General features: G+C 49.7%; 1 protein-coding gene across 5 annotated transcripts in view; it reads left to right on the top strand.

The window, feature by feature from the left end:
• The window catches only part of ZFHX3 (zinc finger homeobox 3), a 1,392,145-nt gene that overhangs the window by 1,167,064 nt on the left and 197,569 nt on the right, over nucleotides 1-27,512 (top strand). Inside the window, exons 1-2 of one of the 5 annotated variants that reach the window (XM_064580654.1) lie at nucleotides 23,028-26,822; nucleotides 27,231-27,342. The exons of the other annotated variants lie outside the window; for them this stretch is intronic. The gene's annotated coding sequence lies outside the window, so the exon portion shown is untranslated. Of the gene's footprint in view, nucleotides 1-23,027; nucleotides 26,823-27,230; nucleotides 27,343-27,512 lie in introns of those variants that run through there. 5 annotated transcript variants of the gene reach the window in all.

The following is a 27,512-nucleotide window of genomic DNA, read 5'->3' as shown; positions in this document are numbered from 1 at the left end:
TTTCACTTTACCTATCCTCTAAGCCACTGCCATCTGCTTTAAAAAATTTATTTTTTTCATTTTAAATCCTCAAAGACAAAGGGACCTGGAAGCTCAGACCTGTCCTGCCACATTCCTGAGTAATTTGGTTTTGATTAACCCAAGGAGAAAAGTTGGTTTCTCCTAGCGACCGAGGGGATCAAAGCACCAGGAGGGGCAGTTCCCCTAATGCCCGCGGCCCCCCTCCCTACCGCCTCCCGCCGCCTGCTCCCCCCTCCCTGGCCTTTTCAACCTCCCCCTCTTTAGAAAGCCCGAGCAGGAGTTATTTCCACTTTCTGACTCTGAGAGGTGGAAGTGTGTCCTAGAGCTTCGGATGGACAGACTAGGGAGCAGTACCCCCCCATTCCTTTCTTCCTAAACTCCTTTTCCCCCCACAAAGCTGCAAAGCACATTCCTGTGTTAATCCTGCTGCTGGAGGAATGCAAATGGCTGTAATTGTGTGCCCCAGGACGGGCCTTCCGCATCTGTGCAGCTTTTCTTCTTTGAGGAGGTGGCTAAAAAGTTCATTTACATGGAGAAATGAGACTGGCCTGTGATCCCTAGTGGTAGGATGGGCACTTTCTCCTCCCCCTTCTCTCCCCATTTTAAAGTGTCTGTATACTGGGGAGGGGGGGTGGGTACCAGGCTCCTGCTGGGCATATTTCATGGGATGGGGAGGGCAATTAAAAGGGGGGGGGGACTCCGCTTTTGACAGTAAGAAATCAAGCTGGAGTATTATCAGGCAAGGCTTGTCATAGGCAATCCTTGCATTAAACCACAACAAACAACTTTTTATCAATATTTTTTTAAAGCACACTTTTGGTCTCAGAAGTAATTGATGATGTTTTGGAAGAGGTGCACCATGCCCCTGACCTTGTCTAGCTTCTGATAGACACCTGACCTGACCTTCCACCTTTTTTTTTTTTTTCCTTCTTAACTTACACTTGCAGTTGGGCAGTGGGTTATTTGGATACTAAGAATTTTCGGGGCAATTAGAAGTATCACTTGGGAGTCGGTACATTGTAGCTTTAGGGGGATGTTCAAAATAGACTAGAAAAATTCTGTCTCAGTTATATTGAAGGACACTGAGCTCTTGGCTGAATCAGAAGTTGAAAGGCAGACTGAAGTTCTAGGACAGCACTGTTTGAGATAGAAACACAGTACGAGTCACATGGCTAACTTCGAATTTTCCAGTAGCCACATTTAAACAATTAGAAAGTGGTGAAATATTTTCGATATTTTATTTAGCCCAGTATACTTGAAATGGTGTCATTTTAACGTATTATCAAGATAAAGAAAATTATTAATGAGGCATTTTGCATTTTTTTTTAAAGATTTTATTTATTTATTTGAGAGACAGAGAATGAGAGACAGAGAGCATGAGAGGGAGGAGGGTCAGAGGGAGAAGCAGACTCCCCGCTGAGCAGGGAGCCCGATGCGGGACTTGATCCCGGGACTCCAGGATCATGACCTGAGCCGAAGGCAGTCGCTTAACCAACTAAGCCACCCAGGCGCCCCAGAGGCATTTTGCATTCTTAAAAAAAATCCTGTGTGTTTCCTACTTCCAGCACATCCCCCTGAGGACTAGCCACAGTTTGCAGGCTCGGTAGCCACAGGGGCTAGTGGCTCCCTATCGGACCGGGCAGGACTAACTTAGGATGCTGCTCTGCTCTCCTCCAATGTATTCCACTGATGGGCCTGAGTCACCCATGGTCCCTTGTGACCAGCTGCTTCCATTTACTGGAATTCAGGGGTACAGGCTTCGACTGCACGCAGTTTCAGGAGGCAAAACTAGGACATTGTTGTGCACACGTTTTGTAAATTGCTTCCCGCCGCCCGAATGTACAGGTGGAAAGCGGAGGTATCCGCCCAGTTTTGAAGGCTTTTCCAAACAAAGAATCCCAGCAGTGGCCGCAAGGTGGGCCAGACCCTGGTGGGAGAGGGGGTGTGTTGAGGACAACACTCTTACTGCTTTGGACAGTGGCAGGACTGGGTGTGGATCTAGGACCTCGGATGAGTGGGTAAGCCTCGCACTCTCCGCTCTCATGGCACGCGGGCTTCCTGGCTAGTGTGCCGGGCAGGTGTGGTTGGCAGGTGTGGTTTGTCACGTGGAGGGGCCTTCCTTCTGGAGTCTGCAGTGCTGCCCAGCTCTAAGGTGCAGGAGCTACTGATGTTGAACAGGTCACCAGTCCCAACCGGAACGCCCTTCTCCTTTTCTTCCCCTAGTGTTCATTTTGGATTTCTCATTTCTCACAGTATCTTAATGGCATGCACATAACATTCCTTTCTCTAGTCTGGGGCCGGTGGACATCTCTAGTTGCAGGAGGTGAAAGGGAGGGACAGAGGGTGATAAGGAAAAATCAGAAACCACCTTGCACGTGAGGATAAGCGATGTGGTAGAAACAAGAAGCCCCAGTCTAGACTTTTTTTTTTTTTAAATGAGAACAGAGCTTCTTTTTAAAAAATTATTAATTAACTGATGAATTAATTAAGTAGACTCCCCCCCCCCCCCGCCCCTCCATGTGGGGCTCGAACTCACGACCCTGAGATCAGGAGTCGCATGCTCTACTGACTGAGCCAGCCAGGCGCCCCTGGACCTTTTTTTTTTTTAATAGGCTGTTAATATTTTTCTCCTGTTCATTTCTGAAGTGACTTCTTCTCAAAGCTAGGTGGCTTAGGTCCTGCTACCTTTACAGCACTTCGAGTAAAGTAGCAGGGAAAGCTGTCCCCTGGCTTCTGCTAACAGAGCAGTGGTAAAGCGAGTCCCACAGAGGATGCATCTTCGTTCAGAGGCCCCGGGAAGGACTGGGGTTTTCTTACTATTGATCTTAGCGTTCCTTAGTTCGATGCTTGGGATCAGCAGTTTCCCCTCAGCAGTGCTGTGCTCAGGGCACACAGCCAGTCTCCGCTGATTCCAGGGTCTCCTGGGGGACGAGGGTGGGATTTGTGCCCCCGGTAAGCTGAGAGGCGGGTGTGGGTTCGGGGTTTTAGGGAGGGAGGTATCTGATTCCTTCGACAGGCAGGAAAAAAACTGTGAAAGTGTGAGGTTGTGTGGCCCCCGGCGCCGGCCTCTGCTGGGGACGAAGTAGCGCAGCTGTCTGACCCCGGGTGAAAAGTTCAAATCTGCATTTAAAAAGAGTGCCAGGACCCGCCCCCCCCCCCCTTCCCCAGTCAAGTTGAAACCGTTCGTGTTCTCCAGGCTCTGGTCAGGCCTTGCGCCGGGATATCCAGCGGCTCCGAGTTCCCGTCGGCCCAGCCCCCGGGGGTGGGGGGTGGTGGTAGTTGGAAGCTGGAGGGAGGGGGTGGGCTCCCCTGGGACGCACTTCTCTGACAATAGTTGCTGCGCACCAGGCGCCCCCCACCCCGCCTGGACGGAGAGGGAAGTTTCTTCTTCCGCCAGACGAGGGGAATTTAACCCCTTTCTCCACACGCTCTTGGCAGGGCCCTTCCTCTTCCAGCGTCCTCCTCCCTCGAAGGCCACCATGGGCTGTGTGGAGGTGCACGCAGGGCTCCAGGGGACCCTGTTGGGGGGGGCAGCAAAGTGATACCTGGTGGCGCAGGTTCCCTTTCCACGGAGGGGATGGTCCCCTGGCTTGAGCTGGTGGTTTAAAAGGCTGTGCTGGGTTTGTTTGGGCTGAGTGTGGCAGTCCTCCCCTCCCTCTCTGTGCCGTCCCACTGTCTCCAACCTTCCATGGCCTTGGGGAGGAAATTGAGATGGGCTACGAGGGGTCAAGGAGGGCTCAGGCCTGGGGGAGGGGGGGAGCAATGGGGGTGGAAAGGGAAGCCTGGCCTGCTCCTCGCCTTCAGCCCTGAGAAGTGACAGTGTCCGCCTTCCTCCCCTTTCCCCATCCTGCGCCAACTTCCCCCCTGCACTGAGGACTGTCTGGCCATTGCCCTGCCTGGAAACCCCTCCACTCGGTCTCTGATTAGTTCACTTCAACGTTTAGGTAACTGTAAACAGTTCAGCCTCTCCGATTTTATATCCCTAAAGGATCTGAGTCTGAATGCAGATGGGCTTTGGACCCCTGCGGTGTGAGTGACTTTCCCCACCCTCTCCCAGGGCTAACGGGCAGGTCTCTAACCTGCCCCGAGGAGGAAGATACAGCCCTCTGCAAGCCCCCAGCCAGGACTAGGGCCGGACTCCTTGTTCTTTTACCTTGGTTCTGATTTAAAGAGTGATGTTGGGAGGCCCCTATCTGTAGGACTGAAAGTTGAAGAGCGCAGAGAGGAAAGCTTCTCTGAAGGGAGAAGTCTGGTGGTTTTGATCTCTTGTTTGGGGAGGGAGAAAAGTTTCCTGTGTTCCCCTTAGTTTGTCAAATGTGCTTGTGGATTTTGACTCTTTGGTTAAACTAAGACCTTAGCACTGACCAGGTGGCGTAGTATACCTGTTTCATTTTGCCTGTCGTCGTCTTGTTTAAAGGATAATTAGGAACTTAGGCTTTTGGACCCCCCCCCCCCATAAGAAGTGTGGCGAAGGATCTGTTTGGTCAGTGTGGCACATCTCTTTGCTTTCACCCTTACCAGGGTGGGACATTGGTATTTGGTTTTTTCTTCAGGGGAACATGGGAACTCAAAGTGTTGAGGGCCACACGGGGTCACTTTTTCCACAAGGTTCCAGAGTGCACGTTCTGTTAGGGAGCAGGTATTCCCTCTGAAATCCCAGTGCCCTCACTTCCCCACTCCCACCTCTTCCTCCCCACTTCTTCCAACCGGTCGCAGTCAGGGGCGCCCTTCTTCTTTTTCTTCTTTTTCTTCTTCTTTTTCTTTTAAAGATTTTATTTATTTATTTGACAGAGACACAGCAAGAGAGGGAACACAAGCAGGGGGAGTGGGAGAGGGAGAAGTAGGCTTCCCGCTGAGCAGAGACCCCCTATGCGAGGCCCCATCCCAGGACCCTGGGATCATGACCCGAGCCAAAGGCAGACGCTTAATGCCTGAGCCACCGAGGCGCCCCCAAGGGCGCCCTTCTTTGCAGCCAGAGGACCACTGTGACCTGCGGGGGAAGGAGGGGGGCATCATCCCTCAGTCCATTCACCTTCTGGATCGCGTGTTCAAGGCCCGGGCAGTTCTCTCTGTTCGTTGTGGTGGCTCGGAGTCCAGTCATGCCATCACAGGGGCATTTTAATTAGCAGTGCCTTAGTCATTAGTGAGTTATTGTTTTTGTCTGGAAACACTTAAGTACTGTTTACTCGATGTCTCAACGAAATGCAAAACAGCAATTAAGTAGAAATTTGTTGTATGAGGCAGGAACCAAAATGGATTGTCAAAAGCAGGTTGTGGTTCCTCCCAACCAAGTAAAATCGCTTTTCCTTCGGCCTCCCAATAACTGGATTGCTCCAAATCCTCTATGTCTTCATGACCTGCTCCCTAGAGTTGTCTGATAGAAATACTCAGGAACTTTAGATCTTCCCGTGTCCTTCCTTCATTGGTGTGGACATTGAGGTTTGATGAAGTGTTAATGGTAGCTTCCCCCCTCCCCCCCCCTTTTTTTTTGGTCTGCTACCTGGGATGTTTCAAAAACCCTTTTCAAATGAAGATTAATTATTTGTGAAAACTCGTGCATGACTTCCGTTTATAGAACTTGAACATATTTTCTTCATAATTTTTGAAATCAGGTGCCATTGTTAGTCTGATAAACCCTTCTTGACCTCCTGAGAGTGTTGAGGCACTGGGATAAATCTCCTTTTTCCTTAAAATCTTGTATGGATTTGTGGAAGAGAGGCTAAGGCTAAGGTGGAGCTGGAGAGGCACTAGAATGCCAAAAAAAAAAAAAGGTCTGGGGGATGCGCATGTGCATTACCCACAACTTTGACAGGAACCCAAAGGAAGGAGCTGCTGCTTGTGGAAACAAACGGCCCGCTGCTTTGGTAGGGTTCTCATCCCCCAGAATGCAAGGCTTATGGATAATGCAAGGGCAGGAGAAGACTGAGGGAGCTGTGTAAGGGGAGGGGGGACAAGTGAACTCTGAATTACATCATGTTGGCCTCCTTCCCAGGAGACACGTCCGTAATAAAACTCTTCGCACCAAGTTTGTCATTGGAGATCCCGGTTTCTCACTTCTCAGGCTCTTGTCTCACGCTCCCTGTCTCTGTCTCTTCTTCTTTTTTTTTTTCCTCTTTTCCCTTCAAACAATATCTTCTGACTTCCAGATTTCTGATAAATTGATAAGAGGCATTGCGTGAGTCAATAGAACTGTAGACACTTTGCCAATATAACCCCGGCTCTATTGATCTGCCAGTAAATTAAAGTCTTACTTAGAGACTGCCGATATTTCTAATCTCCTGCCTCACCAATTACATCCTCCCAGCTACCTGGAAAGGGGACTTGAGCCTCAGAACCGTTTTGTTGTTGTTGTTGTTTTACCAGGGGACGGCTGTCCTTCCATGGGGTTGGGGGCATTTGCTTTGCTTTAGAAAGGGGAGTGTGGAGGAAAATGAACCAGGTTAGCTCCTTGCATGGGATCTGTGTTCATGCCACAGGTTCATTACTAAAAAATTTCTGGAAAACAAATTCCATCAAGGTGGTTACATACATCTTATAGCAAGTCTGCAAGGCCGCTCTTACCCTTGGATTTGCTCCAAGTTTGGCGATAAAGTTGAGAGCAGCTGCTATTGGAGCTACCCTGGTGTCTTTTATGACTGTCTCTCACTTTTTATTTATTTTATTTATTTTTTTAAGATTTTACTTATTAATTTGACAGAGAGAGACACAGCGAGAGAGGGAACACAAGCAGGGGGAGTGGAGGAGGGAGAAGCAGGCCTCCCGCCGAGCAGGGAGCCCGATGCGGGGCTTGATCCCAGGACCTGGGATCATGACCTGAGCCGAAGGCAGACGCTCAACAACTGAGCCACCCAGGCGCCCCTGTCTCTCACTTTTTAAAGAAATGTTTTATTTTTTTCAAGTAGTCTCTACACCCAATGTGGGGCTTGAACTCACAACCCCGAGATCAAGGGTCGCATGTTCTTGTGACCGAGCCAGCCAGGTGCCCCAACTGTCTCTCACTTTTAAACATTGTTGACGGACAGTCTTTCTCTTGCACTGGAAGAAAATGGGAGTTTTTGTTTTGTTTTGTTTTAATTAAAAGCTGGGTTATTTGTGTTTGTCACTTAAAAAGAAAGAAACGCTTGAGAGTTTGTGGAAAAGAAGAGATCAGAGGGGTTGCCCAAGATACGAATGACTGGAGGCATGCTGCATTCTCACTGGAGCAGGGGAAAGCAGGAGAGAGAATCCATTGCTTTGTCGTTGTAACTTTTGCCCAGGGTGCCCCTTTTGTCATTCCCCTCTCTGCCTCTTGCTTACTGGTTTGAAGTTGAGTAACAATAACAACAGCTTAAAGATGTCCCTGCAGGAACAATGGGGCTCATAGAGTTCCCTACCGGGATGCCCACTTTCCGCCGTGGTGGTTTGGGCAGATCGTTCCTCTGATAAGCTCCTTTCAAGTCCCGTTTATGTGGTTGGCTTTGAGAAGAAATCTCCAGATAAATGCTCTGTTCTCCCTAATACTCCAGAGCAAAAAAATCAATGGGAGGGATAATTCTTTCCCTTGTCCAACACACACTTCAATGTGTTTCTACCTTGAGCGTTATTCAATTTTTTTTTTTTTTTAAAGTAGGCTCCACACCCACTATGGGCCTGAATGCACAACGCTGGGATCCAGAATCACGTGCTCTACCGACTGAGTTAGGCAGGCACCCCTCAAAGTTTTTTTTTTTTAAAGAAAACATTCAGCCCTGGAGTCCCATTCTCCAGCACTGTGAGGAAGGAAGTGTTGGGAAGTGCCTATGTTCCAGTTAGTAGAAAGAACAATGTAGACCCTGTTCCCTGGGAGTATTTCTGGTCTTCCTCTGTCTTCTCCCTCTCTTCACCTCTCAAGTGGGAGGGTTGATGGTGAGCTCAGGTCGGGTAATGTGGGAAGCTTGCCAAGGGGTTCATCAGCTGGCTGAGTTGAGGGGGGAGAGTGGAAGGTGCATGGGGGCCCAAGACCAGGTGGGAGGCATTGAGTGGCTTCCCCTTCTTAGCCCAGGCCTTGCGGAAGTGGCAGAGGGCAGCTAAGATGGCGGCGTGCCTGAGGCGGTGAAGGAAATCTCCTTCAGGGTGGGTTAGGTCTCCTTGCTTCGGGCCGAGATAGCCTCTCCACGCTTCCCTTGGCTCCCTTGGGCTGAGTGAGTGAAGGAGATGTTAGACAAGGAGAAACCCCAGGAGGTTGGGATTGACTTTCCCCTTTGTTTGGATTGCATTGTGTTGTAGGAGGTGTTTAAATCTTGTTCACACCTGTCGAGGCTGAGGCCTGGCTTTGAGAGCAGTTTGTAACAAGACTTCTGTTGTTGTTGCCGAAAAGGTTCCTAGCTCACAACAGAGGAACTTTATTGTAGCAACTTGTTAATGTTCAATTAGGCAAATTCTGGGTGCCCTGGGGCAGTGGAAGGGTGTGCTGACTTCTCCTGGCTGCCCCTGCCTCTGTTCGCAGGGATGGCACGGGGAGTAGCTAGTGTGTCCAAGGGCTCCTCCAGGGGCAGCTGGGGTCTCCGTGGAGGGGGGGAGCCCCTCTGAGGCGCTAGATGTGGGACCGGCTGCAGACTCCAGCTCCGTGCCTTCGGTTGTAATAGTCTTCCCCTGTGTGTTGGCACTTGCTGACTCCCCGGCCCATGGGTGGGGCGCAGGCTGAGCCTCACAGTTTGCATACGGGTTGGGAGAGGGGAGAACCCCAAATCCAGTGTGGGGCAGCTTCAGCATCCCGCTGCCCCCGGCCCCGGAACCCTGTTATCTTCGGGAATCTGTTCTCTGGCCTCCTTTCTGGCACGATTCTTCTTGAATGACCGTCCAGCACCTTGGTGGTTCTGGCGGACGGAGGTCTCACGACTGTGGAAAGGGAACGCAGGAAGCTCGTTTCTCGAATAGGAGGTTTGACTCGGAGATGCCTGCGTTCTGCCACACGAACGCGTCGGGCTGAAAGTTGTCTTGTCACGGTAGAAGAAGGTGGTCTTGGAGCTTTCGCATCTTTAAAAAAGAAACAGAAGGAGAAGCTGGGGCCCGGCCCCATGCATCGTCCCCTGGCCCACGGGCAAGGTGCACGTGGGACCTGCAGCCGGAAGGCCGAGGCAAGTGGGTCTCTCCCCCCCCACGGTCGCAGGGCGTCTTCTGTCCTGGCAAGGCCTGGCTATAAAATATTGTCCCCCGTGGCAGCCTCGCTCCATAGTGTTGAGCGATGAGGAGTGTGGGGCACCCGGCAGTGTATTAAACACTAGTTGAGCACAGGAGGGGCAGTATATCACGGGAGAGAGATAAGCAAAGTTCTCTGATAGTGGATCAATAAAGGTTAGTGACATCATATCTCAAAGTGAGGGAACCTGCTTTCTGCACAGCCATTTATCAGATCACAGTCCGGGAAGGGCATTAACCCCTTTCTGGCCAGATTTTTTTTTTTTTTTTTTTTAACTGAACGCAGACCCAAACTCTCTCTTGGTGAGGTGGGGGCCAGGTGTCAACGCGCCCCCCCCCCAGCCCCCTAACACTGGATTTAAAGAATCTTCCTGTGCTGGTTTTTGGGAATGCCTCGTGCAGTTAGTGTATTAACCCAGCAGCGGCTCAGGCATGCACCATGTGTTTGTGGAAAGTTTCTTAACTTTGAAATTTGTGCAGAAATGCTCATAAAAAGTCAGCATTTCTACTGAAGTCTTCAGACGATGTCTGCATGTTACGGGTGTGCGGAAGTGTTGCCATCGGACATCTGGGGGCCGGGGTTTATGTTTGGGGTTTGATGGCAAGCAGTTGGACTGGGCTGATTGTTAAAATTGCACTAAGCCAGAGAATGGCCCCGATTTGTCTTTTTTTGCCGTTGTGGAGCTCTAGACATTGACCAGTCCCCCAGTGGTTGGGGATTGGCAAACCACTGCCCGGAGGCCTGTTTTTATATGGTCTGTGAGCTCAGAACGGTTTTTACATTTTTTTTTTTTATATATTTTTTAATTAATTAATTATTTATTTATTTTTAAAGATTTTATTTATTTATTTGAGAGAGAGAGAATGAGAGACAGCATGAGAGGGAAGAGGGCAGAGGGAGAAGCAGACCCCCCGCCGAGCAGGGAGCCCGATGCGGGACTCAATCCTGGGACTCCAGGATCATGACCTGAGCCGAAGGCAGTCGCTTAACCAACTGAGCCACCCAGGCGCCCCGGTTTTTACGTTTTTAAATGGTGGTGGTGGTGTGTGTGTTGGGGGAGGGTCAAAAGAAGAGTGATATTTTGTGACCTACGAGAATTGGTGAAAATCAGGTTTTATCGGGGAACAGCCAGGCTTGTCCGTTTCCGTGTTGTCTCCGGCAGCTTTCACTTGGCAATGGGCAGAGCTGAGTAGCTAGTGCAAAGGCCACGTGGCCCGCAGGGCTGAGAACGTTTACCTGCCTCTTGACAGGGGAAGGTTCCCAACCCCTAGTCTAGCTTCTAATCTCAGACCAACTGCCAACTAGTTATGTGACCTTGGGTAAGTCACTTTCTCTGTTTCACTGGTCTGTGTAATAGATTCTTGTCCCTTGCCTGCTCCGGGGTGTTCGGGAAATCAAGTGAAAGTGGATGAAAATGGCTAGCGTTTTGCACAGAGCTTATCATGAAGTCAGCAGACGCTCCGGAATGTAAGCCTACCTGAGGCTGCTAGGCCGTGGGTTCTTCCTCATATAGACCTAGTGCCCAGTGTGATCACGAGAGCTTCTCCGGGGGTCGTGTACCTTGTCTCCTTTCTCTGTCGGGCTGGGTGAAGTTTGAGTCTCTTGGACTCTCTGCAGACTTGAAGGCATACATCTTCCCAGAGCAAACATCTTTTGCTTTGGAAGGGACCATCAGTTTTCCTCCGCGACCGCTGAGATCTTTATCCGTAAAGAGTTGGATCACTTTTCTTTCCTTCCCAACTGGTGATTTATAGATGGAGAGTCCAGGCCTTTTCCCGGAGGTCTCGGACTGTTTATCTTTTTGGTTGGGCACTGACAGTGTGCTGCCTGGGATGTTCACATTGGCCAGGGTGTTCGGGGGCGAGATGCCAGTCTCAGGGCCCAGGGGTGGTTGGGGGGAGGAGGGAGGCCAGAGATTCCAGCCCAAAGCTAATGGGCTGATGTCCAAGCGGAAAGTGTATTTTCATTGAGGAAGTGTAGGTATTAGTGGAGCCTGGATTACGGTGTGATTGTGCTGTCAATACTCCTGTATTGAGTCCGTGAGAGCCCGCACAATACAGGGAAACACTTAGCTCGCTCCTGCTGCTTATTGAGAAGCCAATAGCAATTTACGTGCTGACACTTGACATCAAATCCATTCCCAGAGGTGGAGCTCCTGCAAACGACCAGGGGAGCTCTCTCCCCTTCCCAGGCCCTCCCCTACCTTGGGGGTCCGCCACTGTGTGGTCTGCGGGGCCAGTGGCTGCCTCCCGGCTGGGGGCAGGGCCAGGGCGGGGTGGTAATGGGGAGACGGTCCTCCTGTTTAACTTTCATAGCCAACAAAGCATTTTCTTCTCTTCGTAATCGCTCTTGTACTTGTCTTCTTTCAACAAGTGCTAAATGACCCTCTCTTCATTCCTCCCCGGGGTGTGAATTTTCTGCATGTGGGAACTTTCTCCTCCTCTTTCCATAAAAAAGTTTGTTCCTTAAAAATGGATACATGAGGAAATCATATGTGGGAGAGAGGCAAAGAGTGTCTCATCTCCAGGAGATGGGCGGGTGTCTGAGGGAGCGGTAGAGGCTGGGAATGTGCTGGGGGTGGGGGCAGGAAGGCAGGGACTCCCCGTGCCCATGCTCCGGGGGCACATATGACTCCAGGGTGCTGGGATTGGGCACAGCCCACACTCTTCCTTCTGTAACTATTCGTGTGGAGTCTGTCTGCGAAGTGTCTGCCCACTTGCTTTACAGTGTTTTCACATGGCCAAGTCATTGAGATGCCTTCAGACCCCGGATTCTTCTCTGAATAATCGGCTCACAAATCAGGGTAACCCGGTTCTGAGAGGCCCAGTCTAACACATTTGGGGGAGACCAGTCCATGGTTCCCACTGGTTCCTTGGCTTCTCTGAATTCTGGCGCATTTGAGTTCTCCATGTTCCCGTGCCTTGGGACCCAGTCCAGACTGTGTTTAGTGTGCGTATGTGGGTCTCTTTGCAACCCCTACTTGGAGGTTGGGTGAAGGGAGAATCAGGCTTGGTTGTGAAGGCTGGATCTCCAACCCAGTCACCATGGATGGTGCCTATCGCCTGTGGGTGGAGAAGGGAAGGCGGAGGAGGGAGTCTTTGCCTGTGGGGTCTCGTGAGGCTCCATGGGGCCTGGCCATCAATTCCCTGGAGTCTGCTGCCTCCAGTGTCCACCTTACTCCTCCCTCTCCCTCCCTTCCCCTGCTTACTCCAGCTTCCTCCTTCCTCTGCCAGAGAGTCCGTTGTTTTATTCATGTCCAGCAAAACTGTGTGGCAAGTGAGATTAGGGGGCTGTTTTACCTTTTATCCAGTGACCTTGACCAGAATTCGATGCAGACGTGTGGGCAGCAGCCTGTGTGTCCGTTGTTGATGGAGCACCACCCTGGGGACGGTGTTACTTCATTACGATAATGCACATGCTTTGTTTATAGGAGAACTCTCTCTGGGAAGATGACGGTGCTGGAAGGAAGTCACTGTCCCTGGTTTACAGATGGGGCAATGAAAGCTGGCATCCCTTCCAGTAAGCCTGTCCAGAAATGGAGGTGTCACTCAGAGCTTTGTTGCTTTTTGTCCCAGTCTAATGTTAGATGGGGGCACCTCGCCTTGAGAGCAACACCACGGTATGTGTGGTGGGAGCATCCTTCTCCTGGTTACTCCACTCTGGGATGGTAGGTGGTGTCTAGACGACACAGAGCACACGTGGTGGGTTTGAGGTTGTGGACCTGCCTGAGCTCTGAGTCCAGCAGGCCTCAAGATGCTTACGTTAACAGTTACTGAGGGGCGCCTGGGTGGCTCAGATGGTTAAGCGTCTGCCTTCGGCTCGGGTCGTGATCCCAGGGTCCTGGGATCGAGTCCCACATCAGGCTCCCTGCTCCTTGGGAGCCTGCTTCTCCCTCTGCCTCTCTCTCTCTCTCTGTGTCTCTCATGAATAAATGAATAAAATCTTAAAAAACAAACAAACAAACAAAAAAAACAGTTACTGAGCCCCAGGTGTCTGTATCACAGAGAGAGCAGCCTGAAGGATGCCGTAGGGTTCCTTCTAGTTCCAGATGATCACAAGTAGGAGTCTGGGGGTGGCTGAACCTTTTGGGGCAGCAGGAAGTACTCTCATTCAGCACAGTGACATTGCTCAGTACCTGGAGAAGTTGATCACGATCTGGCTGCTCCTTGACTGGTGGTTTTAGTGGATTGATTGACAGGGAAGGGTCTACCAGGATGGCCGGGCTGGTTGCCGACCAGCGTAAAGAGGTAGAGGCCTCGGCTTTGTCCAGGATCATGTGTGCACAGGCTTTTGTGCCTTTGAGATTTAAGGAAAGGACTTACTGGATTTCTTTTCATCTTTAAGAGACTCTCCAAAGTCTGTGGCTCTTACTTTGGCCCTTGTGGGAAAGGCCTGCGTGTTAGTAAAATTTGGGAAGTTGTCATGCTGTGTTTCTCTGATTTCACCTGAAGTTTCTGGGATTGGGCCCTCTCTTTATCCCCACGCTCACAGGCCCAGTGTGGACCCCTGTCCCCTCGTGGCTGACCTCCTGCAAGAGATTCTGTGCCAGAGATTGCAAAGTTGTGGCCTCCAGGCAAAACCTGGCCTACGGGTGTGTTTTGTGCAGCACATACTATATTTTTAAAACTTGCCATATTTCAGTGTAAAAATCTGAATTGGCACCTTAACTTGAAAAAAAAAAAAAAAATGGAGCGATTTGGCCCTTCTGGGCTTCAAGGGCAAGCAAGGGCTGGCCCGAACAGGCCAGTGGCTGCCCCTCTTAGAAGGAACATGTGCTTTGTTCCCCAGGGTGGGTCCCTGTCATTCTGTTACCTTGCACCTGGCCAGCTCACTCGTGTTTGTCACCTGCCTGGCCCTTACGGGTAGTGTGGTCTGGGTTCACTCTGTGTATACTGCCACCGAAGCTCCGTATTTCCCCGGTTCTCGGTGGAGGTGATTTTGCCCCCCTCCTGCGCCGGGGACATTTGGCAATGTCTGGAGACATTTGTGGTTGTCACAGCCGGGGTGGGGGCAGGGGGGAGATGCTCCTGACATCTCGTGGGTGGAGGCGAGGGATGCTGCTGAACCTCGGACAGTGCACAGGATAGCCCCCCCACCAAAGAACTGTCCAGCCCCAAATGTCAGTCATGCTGAGGTCAAGAGATCCTGCTTTGTTTTCTTCTTCTTGTTCTCCTGATCAGGGGCCTGCAGGGGCTCCCTGATGCCTAGCATTTTCCACCCTCCTGCCAGGACTTGCAAAGCGTGCTGCCGTGAGGCCGGCTCTTCCCGCTCACCTGGCCAGCCCCGCTAACGTTTCCCAGCATCGATGCTTTTGCCAGGCCGCGCTCGGTGCTGCTGCTTCCTCTGGGTGTCAGCCTCCTTTCCTGCCCTTGATCTTTTGTCCACTCCTTCATCAAATGTTTGAGAACTTCCTGTGTGCCAGGCCCTGCTCTAGGTGCCGGTGATGCCTCAGGGCCAGGAGGGGGAAAAAAAAAGAGAAAATTCCTTGCCTTCAAGGAGCTTATACTTTGCCCCCTCCCTCAATCTATATATTCAGTAAGCTGCCCTATTTTAAAACATGTTCAGTGCTGTGGGGGGAAGAAAAAAAGCCCAGGAAAGGAAGAGAGGGTGCCGTGGAGGATGTGGTTTGCAGGTTAAGTGGGGCCGTGAAGGCCCCGTGAGAAGGGCAACATGTGAGCAAGGGCTAGAGGGAGTAAGTGATGGTGGAGGGTTCTGGACAGAGGGGAGAGCCCTTCAGAAGTGCTGAGTGGGGAGAGCCTGGCGTGGCTGAGGAGCATCAGGCCTGCTTGGCCAGAGCCTGGGGTGAGGAGGGGTATGAGGGGGAATGAGCTAGCAGGTGGCTTACAACCTCAACAGCCAAGGTGCCCCCTGAGTGTGGTGGCCCTGACGGGAGGGAGGTCTTCGTCTGCAGGCGTGGCGTGACCAGCCTGGGGTTGGCAGGCTCCCTCGGGCAGCTGTGCTGGGCTGAGGGTGGAAGCAAGGGGTCCAGGAGAGATGATTGCACCGCCCAGGCGGGAGGCGACTCCAGCCAGGGCCCTCGCCGTGCAGGGCTGAGAAGTGGTGTATTCGTCTCCTCTGGCTGCCGTAACAAAGCAATGTAAACAGTGGCTTCAGACAACAGAAATTCATTTTCTCTCCTTTCTGGAGGCCAGAAGTCTGTGTCAGCAGGACCATGCTCCTGAAGGCTCTAGGCAGAGATCCTTCCTAGCTCCCAGTGGCTGCTGGCAATCCTTGGCATTCCTTGGTTTATGGCTGAATCCCTCCAGTCTCTGCCTGTCTTCATGTGGCCTCTTCCTGCCTGTAACTTTGCGTGCCCTCTCCTCTTCCAAAGGCACCAGATGTTGCGCTCAGGGCCCACCCTAATCCAGCACGACCTCCCCTTCCCTTAATTGTACCTGCAAAGACCCTATTTCCAAATAAGATCACATTCTGAGGTTCTGGGTCAACGTGAAATTTGGGGCGACACTTCCAGTCCCACTACAAGTGCTCACCCTCTGGATGTATTTTGAAGGTGGGGTGTGGGGTGGGAGAGAAGGAAGAGTCCAGGATGTCTGGGGTGACTAGAAGGCTGGGGTCCCTCCTCAGAGGCCCTCCCTCCCTGTCGCAGGGCCACCAGCCCCACCTCTTCGGTTACGACTTCCTCACCCAAGGGAGCCCATCGATCTTTGACTGAGCTACTGCATGTCTCCTCAATTTTACTGGTTAGGCCTCTGAGTTAGCCACTCTAATGTTTACCTGTTAAATTCTCAGTAGAAAAGAGAGGTACCGTATTTGGTACCAGGAAAACTGGACAGGAATTTAAGAGGCTTTGTCTTCAAAGCCTTGGAGGCTGTGCTCTTTCAAGTCTTTCTCACAGTTCGGTGAGGTGTGCAGGGTGCGGACCGGTCATTGTCTGGATGAAAAAAACTCAGAGGCTAAGTGTCTTAAGAGGATGGCCTAGCGGTTGGTTTCAGTCTGAATTTGCACTCCAGTGAGCAGGCAAGGCCCGACCTGGGACAGGTGTTAGGCAGTGGGAGGGGTGTAGATTGTAGGGAGACATTCTCTACTCCTCCTCCCCTGCCACCTGCCCGCTACCCTGGGATGGCTGAGGATCCAGACCGAGGGAGAACCATCTGCGTGCATACTGGGGGCTCGATGTTTGGGGGCCTGTACAAAGGGAGGGAATGGGCTGCACGCCTCCTCCTGACGTGGCCAGGCGTCTCCCTAATAAGTGTGTAGAGAAGAGAAACAGGTTGAATTGAGCTCCTTGGCAGGAACTATTTCTTTTCTTTTTTTTTAAAATATTTTTTTAAAAATTTAAGTTAGGCAGCATATACTGTATTATGAGTTTTAGGGGTAGAATTTAGTGATTCATTAGTTGCATGTAACACCCAGTGCTCATTCCATCAAGTGCCCTCCTTAATGCCCATCACCCAGTTACCCCATCCCCTGCCCCCCACCTCCCCGGCAGGAACTATTTCATGCTTGAAGTCTGCAGTCAGTGCACATGCTCAGTTTGTTGGCTGGCAGGTATACGGACCACGCAACTAAGAAGAGTGTCTGCAGGCGTTCTGTGACCACGAAAGGCCCTGGTCACAGAAAAACCAGGGACTGGATTCTTGCCCGGATACTTCCCAGCTGTCGGACCTTGGGAAAATTGGACTCTCTGTGTCTCCACTTTTCCTTGTGGGCAAAAACAGAATTGCTCCTGTACCCGTCTCCCGGGTTATCAGGAGGATGAAGCAGAGCGCGGGTGGTGTATTTCCTGCCTGGCGCATAATTGTCCAGGTGCTGATGGTGCAGTTACACTTAATGCTTTATGGTTCCCTCCCCCTTCAGCTAGATTTGAATAGACAAAGACTAGTGACCATGCTTGTACTTCCCTGGCCTTCCCGTAAACCAGTGAATATTTGAATGGAAACCTATCCAGAGCACGTGGGGTGTTGACGAACCGTGGAGTCGAACTCAGCTCCGGAGGTCCGAACTGATCAGTTCCACTTGAGTTCAGCCTCGATAACTTCATTGCTGAGTCACAGCTGACAGGCGCTGCCAAAGTCAATAGGATGGGTCCAGCCCAGGCAGCTGGTTTCACGGCAGTTTGTCCCATGTGTCCTGCATTTCCCATTTTCTGTGTATTTCAGAAGCTGTCCCATATGGTGAGGTCCTTCTTGGCCCTGACAGGCTGGGTGGGGGTGGTTCTGCTTTCAGAATTTAAGAGGCAGACCTTTTTGTTTGGAAACTTCCCGTAAGAAATCAGAACCGTATCTTGACTTTTCAATTCAATGATAGCAGTGTTTGCGCTCTTCACAGTTTCTCTGGGCAATCTCCCTTTGATCTGATCTGAAATGTGATCTTGATTGCTTAGGAAAGTGTTCTTCCAGTGTGCAGTTCTGGGGATGTGGTTCCTTCAATTCATTTTTGAAAAACTTGACACGAAGTATCCTGGTATCTTGGTAGAGGGATGGGTGCTGTTGACTTGTGTACTGATTAATGGTGGCCTTTCCCACGTTCTTGGTAAATACGCCCCCCACCCCGCTCAGCTCCCAGACCAAGAATGTGAAGGAGCCATGTGAGATGTTGCAGGATGAAGTGGATTTTGTCTTTCAGCAATGATAGGATGATAGTCAATTCACATGGAATGTCTGCCTTTCTTTTGAAAGGTTAAAAGGTTCGGTACAGGACACATTTTTTTTTTTTTTTTAAGTGTTTATGCCCTGCTAAGAATGGCAGACAGCGCTCTCATTTTTCTTACCAGTGGGCTAAACAAATAAACAGTCTTCGTTGTGGGTAGATGGAAGAAGAGATCTTGAAAAGGCCGTAGAGAAAAGTCACAGGGGTAGGTAAGCCAAGCACGTTATGTAATGGGGGTGGGGGTGGGGGAAGAGAGACCGGAGAAATCTCTCTAGGAACTGGCTCATACTCTGGTTTGAGGAGTTGCGTCCTGCGGGGATTGATGACTCACGCTTTCCAGGTTCAAGCCCTTTAGAGCAGGACAGTCTCCACAAGGAGAAGTGGTCATCTGAGGGTACCAGTGTCAGCCATGTAGAGCAACCACCCAGGGGCAGCTCAGGTTTGGACAGGAGAGTGGTGCCCCTTCCCACAGCAGCGTGGCCGGGAGGGGCCCGGGATGCTGCGTCAGGAAGGGTGGATGTGTGTGCAGATGTGGGAGGGGGGCAGAGGCCTGTATACCATGTGAGTCGTATGTACGCACCACTCACACACACGCACGCTGCTGCTGATAGAAGATTCGAAGGCACCTCTAGGGCTTAGTGTTGTGCCTGAGGGCCATTTTCCTGGGCCTTGATGATAAAGCAGAGCGAGCGGGCATTCGCTTGCTGTTGGCAACTTCTGCAGCATTGGCCACTTCCCAAGATGAACTGGCCACAGGGTCTTTGCCCCAGAGGACTCTGTGTCTGGAGACCGGATGAGAAAGTGCCAGATATCTTGCTGTTTTACTGTCAGGTCCAGTGACAGCTCTCGGGACTCCTGCAGGATGCGTCGAAGGAAGTGCAGTTACCGGAACGCGATGGAATGGAGTTCTGCTGTGTCTCCTGGGCCCTGTTCTTAGGAAGCTGGGCCACAGTCTCTGTGGGCCCAGACACTTGGTGTTGCTGCTAGGGCAGCAGCAGAACTGGATACAGAGTTCTTGAGGGTTGGCTTGAGGGAGGATCACCTCTGAATGAGAATGAGAGTAGCTCTGGGGATAAAATCATGGCAGACAAGGATCCATCGGGGAGATGGTTTGACCAACAGGGGTCAGCGTGTAGAATTGACAGAGACGGGCTTCAGTCTCCAAGCAAAAGAGCGCCTTCAGATTCCCAAGATGAAGAGACTATGGTAGCATACACCCGGCATGGGTTCATTTAGTTCAGGGGCCCCTAAAAACTTCAATTAAAGAAAATTCTGGCCATTTATTGCGCAAAGTTAATTTTTTTTTTTTTAAAGATTTTTATTTATTTGAGACAGAGAGAATGAGAGAGAGCACATGAGAGGGGGGAGGGTCAGAGGGAGAAGCAGACTCCCTGCCGAGCAGGGAGCCCGATGCGGGATTCGATCCCGGGACTCCAGGATCATGACCTGAGCCGAAGGCCATCGCCCAACCAACTGAGCCACCCAGGCGCCCTTAATTTTTTTTATAAGATCAAAACCCGTGAAAACGTCGGTCTTCCCAGCTTCCCCCCGCAAAACCCCCAGAATTTTCCAGCTCAAATGGAGAAGTCCTTCCCGGAAGAGAGTCAGAGTAGGGGCGGGAGGAGGATGTGCAGAGCTGTGATGGGGGCAGGGCCTGTGGCATGAGAGCCTGCCGTGGCACAAACTACTGGCAGCAGGGGTCTTGGCCCCTTTGATCCGCTGCTCATTGCCATCCCTAGCCCTAGGACAATCCCCGTCATGCCGTAGCCACCCGGACATTTGAGTGCGGGGATGGACAAGTCCCCGGACGGGCTCTGACTGTAAGGTTGCTAAGATGGAAAGGCTCTTGGTGCAGGACTGTGTCTTCTAGGACCCTGGGATTGGAGAAGTCAGCTGTTGGGTTGTGCCACCGACCAGAATGGCTCGGGTTAGCCTTGTAGAAGAGAAGGCAGTATTTAGATGTGAGGGCGGGGAGCCCAGGGAAGTGTGGCAGAGGAGAATGGGATTGGTTAGATTCTGGAAGCTGGGCCAGGGGAACCTTTAGGATGCGCAGGGGCAGGTTGGAGAAAACTGGGAGCACTCAGATACCCCTTTGAAGTCTCCTTCTCCTGTGGCCAGCAGAGGATGTTTCTGGGGACATCTTCCCATGCTGTCTTCCCCGAACGAAAACAGAATTAAGACTCCCCAACTCCCCTTAATCTGAATGTGTTAAGTAAACCCACATCGTGTCTTCAGATTACATGCTACATGCTAATTGGCGACCCGGCCAGGGTCTTTTTAAAGGTTTGCCTTTTTAAAAGAAAGGCTCATTCAAGCAAAAGGGGAGTATTCACATTACTCCCTAGGGAGATACAGCTGCACTTGGGTAGGGTCCCAAGTGAGCTTCCGCTGTAATGGAGAGACTCTGCTCCAGAGCCACCCGGCTCTCACCAGGGCGTGATCCCACATCCGTGGGAGGCACGGAGAATATTCTCGGTTCATGCAGAGGTTACAGAGTGGCTGTAAATGGACATTCATATAGAAGAAGAGGAAATTACTGTAGTCAGGGCTCTGGTGCAAGGACTTTAAAAGAAGGCCATAAATTAGTCATAAGCGCTAAGGAAGATGGGATTCTATTTCTAGGGCTGGCTTATTTTGAGGAGGGCACCAGAAGCCATAGGTAAAGAGAAACTGGGCAAGTAGCAGAAAGATTTGGACTCCTGGGCAGGTTACCTGCCTATTTTGCCAGGATTCACCTTCTCCTAGACTTGGAACATTCAAGGTTATATGTTTGTCAAGTAGGAGGCCGAACGTGAGCCCTTAGGGGAAGGTCGGGTTATTTATTTATTAACGACTTCACCCCGTTGAAAGTCGCGCTTTGCACGTGCACACTGAAATGGCATGTTTAGATCACGTTGAGCAGTCCTAGTTACCCCTACCTAGAACATTCTGACACGATACTTCATGCTGATTGTTATCGTTAAGGACACGGGCCAGACTGGGAGCGTGTAGACAAACATGGAGGGTTGGTAGGCCCCGGAGAATGAGGAGCATATGGTTATGGTGGGTTTGGAGGACAGAAGGCCTGACTCGTGATGGAAAGAAAGCTGCGGGAGACTGAAGGAGGAGGACCCTGGTGGGATCCTCGTCTGCGTAGTGAGAAGAATATTCTTTGCATAGAGGCCAGTGTGAAGCACAAATGCATTTAAATTGCTGTGCAACAGGACATCTTTCCCTCGCTGTCCGGCCGGTCTTCATGTGGGATGTTCTTCAAGGCGCCACGGCTGAGTTTGGTCAACATTGGCCTGTACCTGTGTGGTGTGTAACACCTGGTCCTGGAAAGCTGGCTTCTGTGGAGGTGTTCTGCAACTGGGGCCGGCCGGCAGCCAGCTTCTGATGTGGTCGGCTGCCTGGCTCACACCTCCCAGGTGCTGGCGGGATGGCAAGATCCAGTGGCCTCAGGCTACCACGGAGGTGGGCAAGATGCCACCACCTTCCAGAGCTTTCCTCCTCTCTTTGTCTGCAGGAGCCCAGTGGGCACCAGCCCTGGTTTTCCTCAGGCTGGCTGCCTGGCATCACAGTGAGGCTTCAGGCCAGCCCACCCGTGGGATCCTTTGGGCAAGGTTGGGTGAGGTTGGCGTGGCCTGGCTGTGTCCATTTGATAAAAGGAGCCCTGGATCTGGTGATTCTTCCATATAGATTTTTTTTTTTTTTTAGTCCAGTTCTTCTATTAGATAAAAATGTTGTACACATATATTCTTTGTTTACAGTTTCTCTGTTGTTCCTATGGCTTATTGTAGATATTTGTGAATCTCAAGCGTAGTAGGCGAGTGTGGGAGGTTTTTCTGTCTACTTCTAAGATGTCCCACTGAGCACCACCCTCAAAACACACATTGCTTATGGCATCGAGGACCTTTGGTTGTGATTTTTTGATGACGGGGAAAGAGAGGATTCAGCTGGCTCACAGAGCTTCGAGGGGAGGCTGTGTGGACCCTAAGGAGGACAGCTCATCCTGACGTTCAGGGACATTCCCATTTCTGTGTGCTCATTGTCACTCTCTCCTCTTCTCCAGAAGGGTCGTACTCATTTCCTATTGATGCTGTAACAAGTTACCATGAACTTGGTGGCTTAAAGCAACTTAGAGTAATTGTCTAACAGTTCTGGAGCCCAGCATTTGGAAGTCACTTTCACTGGGCTGACGTCAAGGTGTTGCCGGGGCTCCTTCCTTCTGGAAGCTCGGAGGGGAGAATTCATTTCCTTGCATTTTTTAGATTCTGGCACCAACCCGTATTCCTTGGCACACGATCACTTTCTCCATTATACCACCTCTTGCTCCCATGACCATGTCTATTTCTCTCTGACTCTTCTCTTGCGTCCTTTTTTTTTTTTTTTTTTTTAATATCTAGCTCTCTTGAGCTATAGGGACCCCTGTGATGACCTCAGGCCCACCTGGCACTCTTTTGCAGGATCCTTTTCTTGATCCCATCTGCAGAGTCTCATTTGCCATATGAGGTGACACATCCACAAGTTCCCGGTATTAGGACATGGACATCTTGGGGGGCTGTCAGCACAGGGGTCCTGTGGAGGAATTCGTGCAGTTGACCAAGAAGGAAAGCCCCACGTGGGCCTGGAGTTGGATGGCTGGGGGAGCTAAAGCTAAACCGAGTGTTTCTGTGAAAGCATGAAGCAGTGTACCTGTTCAGGCAAAGGATTTTTCCTTGGGAAGGAGGGGGAAGGCTTTGAGGGGAAATTTGGTAGCCTCTCTCCACCCCAAATAAATTGTAATGTAGTGAGGCGCCAAGAGTAGTCCTGGAGGGAGAAAGAAGGTGTTTATAAAGGTTTCTTGAGGAAGAATCCAGGCGTCGTAAGAGTAAGAGCAAAGTTTCAGGAGAGAATGACAGCACTTGAGGGGTCAACTGCAGGATACAAACAGGCAGCCGGAGTTGGTGGGTGGGATGGCGGCCTCCCCTCTGCGCCCCTTGTACAACCTCTTGACCAGGCGCCTTGCCTGCCTGAGTGGCAAGTCTGTGACATGTTGTCAGAAATGGTCCCTGTGTACCCAGGTGGTATGTCCAGTCACTGGATAATGACTTTTTTGGCAGCCTCAGAGGAGAACATGTTCATCACATGGGGATATGTTTCTAGAACCATCATGGAGACATTTTCTACCAGAAGTGCAATTGCAAATGATACTTCATTCCTTGGCCAGCCCCTGGAAGTGTTAGTTTGAACTCTGGAATTGCCCCTTTTGGCAACGGAGTAATTAAACAACATTATGGAGGAATGTGTGTGGTTCTAGGTAAGGATCATAAAGGCACGATTTTTGGAACAAGTATAGGTAGTTGGTTGCCCTCCCACATGCCAGGATCTCAAAACTTGAGAGAAAAGTGATTTTTATCACATTCCTCTTTCTTCATACCCATTTGCCCAGATGACGACCAAAGAAGTTCCAAGAAGCACTTTGGGATGGAGGCCAGTTGCTGCCACTGCTCGTGGCCCCTGTCACATGTCAGCCACGGGCGTGGGGCCCTGTCACGGTGCAGAGGTGAGCTGAGATGAGGTTGAACAGGACTGTGAGGCTCCCCGCCTGCTCTTAGGCGTACGTATTCCACGAGTTGGGGTGGTGGTGCAGAACTGAGATCAGGTTCTCAGTCAGCCGTGACCACAAAGCATAGTTGAGGAGACTCTGCTTCTCCACGTGCATCGGTTTGAAGTGGCTCTGGCTTTGGTTGTGGCTTGAACGCGCTTTGTGCTTGATGAGCTGATAGCACTCCTTTCTGAAAGACAGCGTCTCGGTGCTGGTGGAGAAGAGCCTTCCCCCTCCCTGGGCCCGCGAGGCCGCAGCTGACGTCTCCTCTGTGATAGAAACCCACCTGGTGCCCCCGGGATTTGTGTGAAACACCCCGGGAATGCCACAAAAGAGCAGCCTGCCGAACTGAGCTAAAGGGCACCAGAATTCTCCATGCGCTATCCCAGCATTATTTCGGGGCAGGGCGGGTGGTTAGCTTCAATCTTAAAAACCCATCTGGGGACTTGTGATACTAAAGTGTTCCGTGTTAGCCCCTGGATTCGAATGCCTCCTTGGTTTGAGTAGACCCTGGGTGCCGGACAGCCCGGCCTTGGAGGGGTTGTTTGTGAAGACGGACACGGAGCACGTCGGCCCACCCAAGACTTGTGGCTGCCAGCTCAGTCCTTTGATGGGGTGTCCAGAGTCCGCTCCCCCGAGAGGAGGAGGCCGAGATGAGGTGACCTGGTCCTACAGGTCAGCAGGGGAGGTTCTGCCTCGGGGCGATGCACCGAGCTCTCTGATAACGCAGCATTTTTGCTTTAATGCATCTTAAATGTGGATTATACTATTAATTACTGCTGAACAAAACAGGGATTAATGCGGCTGGCCTGCCTTGCCCCCTGCACTTTTACACTTCCCCTTTGCTAGGGAATGGCCAAAGGGCAGGAGGTCTTCCTGTCATCTGTGTTTTGTTTTAGCACCAGTGGCTGCTAAGCCTTCTGGGGCTCACCAGGACAGGGGGACGAAGCGGGGGCACAGTGCTGGGTCTGGACCTCCATTTGGCACACGGGCCATCAAGGGGAACGGGGCTGTCTCCTTCCCCAGAGCTGGGCATGCTTTGCTCTGCAGCCTCTTAGCTCTCAGAATGCCTTGCTAAGTGCTCCTTTCTCAAGGGGCTGCGCTTCCATCAGTGCTTTCAAGCGAAGTCCCAAGGTGCTTTGCCCCTTTAAGAGTTTCTTAACTGATCAAGTGAGGTGCAGAGGATGCCACTGACTTCTGCCGCTGGTCACCTCCAGCCCCAGTGCGGGGGGCAGTTTTGGTAGCCAGCCCGGAGCTGATGCCTTGTAATTGGTGACATTCGGAGTTCCTAAGCTTTCCTACCACCTTATCCTTGCATATATAGTATGGTCTAGATCTTAAGCGATTGCATTTTATATTGTGTATTATATAATATACGTTATATGTTGTGTTAATGACTACTTCTTATATCTTCCCCGTATTCAAGCTAGTAGACTAATTTTTCATCCATATGGAATTTTTTTTTTAAATAGATGAGGCATTAAATCACATTTCTCTGGTAATACTCCAAGGAGCACATAACTTGGTAGTGTTTGGAATTCCATACTCAGTGTAATCTGTCGTGCGTGCAGGCAGGGGCTGTTTACTGGCATCCTTCGTTGTATGGTAACAGAATATACAGAATTTCCCAGTTGCAGAAACTAGAAAGTGGGAAACAGATTTCTTCAACGTAAATTGGAAAACAGAATAATGAGGGGTTTTTTTTCCTTTTTAAGAAACTCGACATTGCAAAATTGGTGGGAAGGACAGTGGCATAATGTTTATAATCACAAGTTAACTGTATTAGTTTGGGATTACAACTCATTTTGAGTAAGAGTGGAGAGGTCTGCAACAACCGAGAGGCAGAATGTGTGGAGCATTCCTAAGATGGGAAAGGCTCGTTGAGGGTGAAACTGGGAATTCTACCACCTTCTCAGCTGAACATTTGTGAATTCAGGTTTCAAAATGGTAGTCTGGTTGAAACCTGATGAAACTTTTTTTTTTTTTTTGGATACTTCCTTTTCCTTGAAGCTCTTAATTCTTCTGAACTTGGAGGTTCCAGAATTAGAAATTATTTTTACCTCCTCCCTTTTCTAGCCACAGATGTTTATCATTTTGGAGCCAAGTCTTGCTCAATGAAACTAATCTCTAAATTTCATCAAAGAAAGTATGGAAATTTACTTGGTTATATACTTACACAGTCTATCTGGGATGGTTTAATTCCATTTATTGAGAGATGGCATTGCTTTTTAAATGAATTTTTAAACAGGCAATACATGCCCATAATAAAATTTTCAGAAGGTACAGAGATTTCCTCTCCCTCTCTTCCTGTGCAGTGAGCCCCGCAATCACTCAGTTCCCCAGAATCACCTGCTCTTGTATCCCTTCTAGAAGGTATATATTTGGAGAGGACTGTCACAGCATTATAAAATACTTTTTTCAGTACTTAAGTAGTGTTTTCTGCCTAAAATATTTCCCCCCCTTTGTCAGAGTTTCTTTATCTTCTTTCAGAGATGTTTTTATACTCTATAGAATACTTAATAATAAAACCATGAAGGAAATCCAGTTACTTGAATATTTAAAAATATGCTCCCGAATCACTCGGGTCAAAGAGGAGATGAAATTCCTGCCACAGAATCATTGGGAAATACTGAGAATTCTGGATACCTGGATGTCTGGGTTATTGCCAAAATTATACCCAGGGGCACATTCATAGCTTTATTTATTTATTTATTTATTTACTTACTTACTTATTTATTTATTTACTTACTTACTTATTTATTTATTTATTTATTTATTTATTTATTTATTTATTTATTTATTTATTTGAGACAGAGAGAATGAGAGAGAGAGAGCACATGAGAGGGGGGAGGGTCAGAGGCAGAAGCAGGCTCCCTGCCGAGCAGGGAGCCCGATGCGGGACTCGATCCAGGGACTCCAGGATCATGACCTGAGCCGAAGGCAGTCGCTTAACCAACTGAGCCACCCAGGCGCCCCATTCATAGCTTTAAATCCCTTCATTATTACATAAGAGAAAATGAAGTGAATTAAGTATTCAAGTCAAAGTTGGAAAGAATAAAACAAGCCTAATGAGATGCAAGTAATATTAATGAATTAGAAAACAGGCAAAAATATTGAAGTTGTAGGTCTGAGAGCTATGTATTTGGGCGGGGGGGAACTCAAGGAAATAGAGCAAACCACTATCATGCCTCATTAAAAAAAGAGAAGACCCAAATACACAGAACTAAAAATGAGTTTATGGGATGTATAAAAAGAGTAGCAAATTATAAGTTATATTTGAAGGAATTATTTTATAGCAAAAATAAAGTAACTTAAAATACAACAATTTTGAAAATCTCAGTTGACATGGCTATTCTAGGGAAATGACTCAGAAGTCTGGAACTTGAAACAAGGAACTAGAGAAGAAACTGAACATTTATAAAAAAAAAAATACTTCCAAAAGCGCTCTGGATGCAAGCCCTTTAATGGGTGAGTTCTTTTAAACTTTGGGGGGCAAAATAATTACCTGCTAAATAAACTGTTTCAGAGCATAGAAAAAGAGATAAAGCGTTCCAGTTGATTTTTTTTTTTTTTTAACAAAGCTAGCATAACTCTGGGAACCCAACATCATTATAAAGATGATACAAAAAGAAGGCTGAGGACTGAGCTCAGGCATGAGTGTAGGTGCAAAAACACCATAGAAAACAGTTGCAGATAGAAATCAGTGGCATTTTGAAAGAATCATGACCACATAGGGTTTATTCCAGAATTGTAAGAAGGGCTTAACATTAGAATGTCTATTCTTCAATGCATCACCTAAGTAGGACAAAGAAAAACATAATATATATCAAAAAAAGACATTTGGTAATTCTCTCCTCTTATTCCTGGTTTGCTTAGATTAAAACAACAACAACAACAAAAAAACCCCAAACCAACCTATGAAGAGATTGCATTAATTTGAAGAAACCAGCAGCCCCAACACCACCAGCTGGAAGCTCACTGATGAACGGTGAGAGGCAGCAGAATGAAACTGGGAATAAAACATAGATTGCCCAGGGTACTCATTTCTTTTTTCCTGCCTTATTGAATTGGCCAGAGTATACAAAGCAAAGTCAAATAATGGTTAAAAAGAAACAAAAATCATTTGCACATGTGTCGTCATAGAATACCCAGTACACA

This window comes from Mirounga angustirostris, unplaced genomic scaffold (genome assembly GCF_029215605.1).
Source record: "Mirounga angustirostris isolate CCGP_5_RB_7025 unplaced genomic scaffold, mMirAng1.0.hap1 SCAF_16, whole genome shotgun sequence".
NCBI classification, from domain to species: Eukaryota; Metazoa; Chordata; class Mammalia; order Carnivora; family Phocidae; genus Mirounga; species Mirounga angustirostris.
Note: the sequence above shows the minus strand (reverse complement) of the source record. Positions and strands in the feature narration are given on the sequence as shown.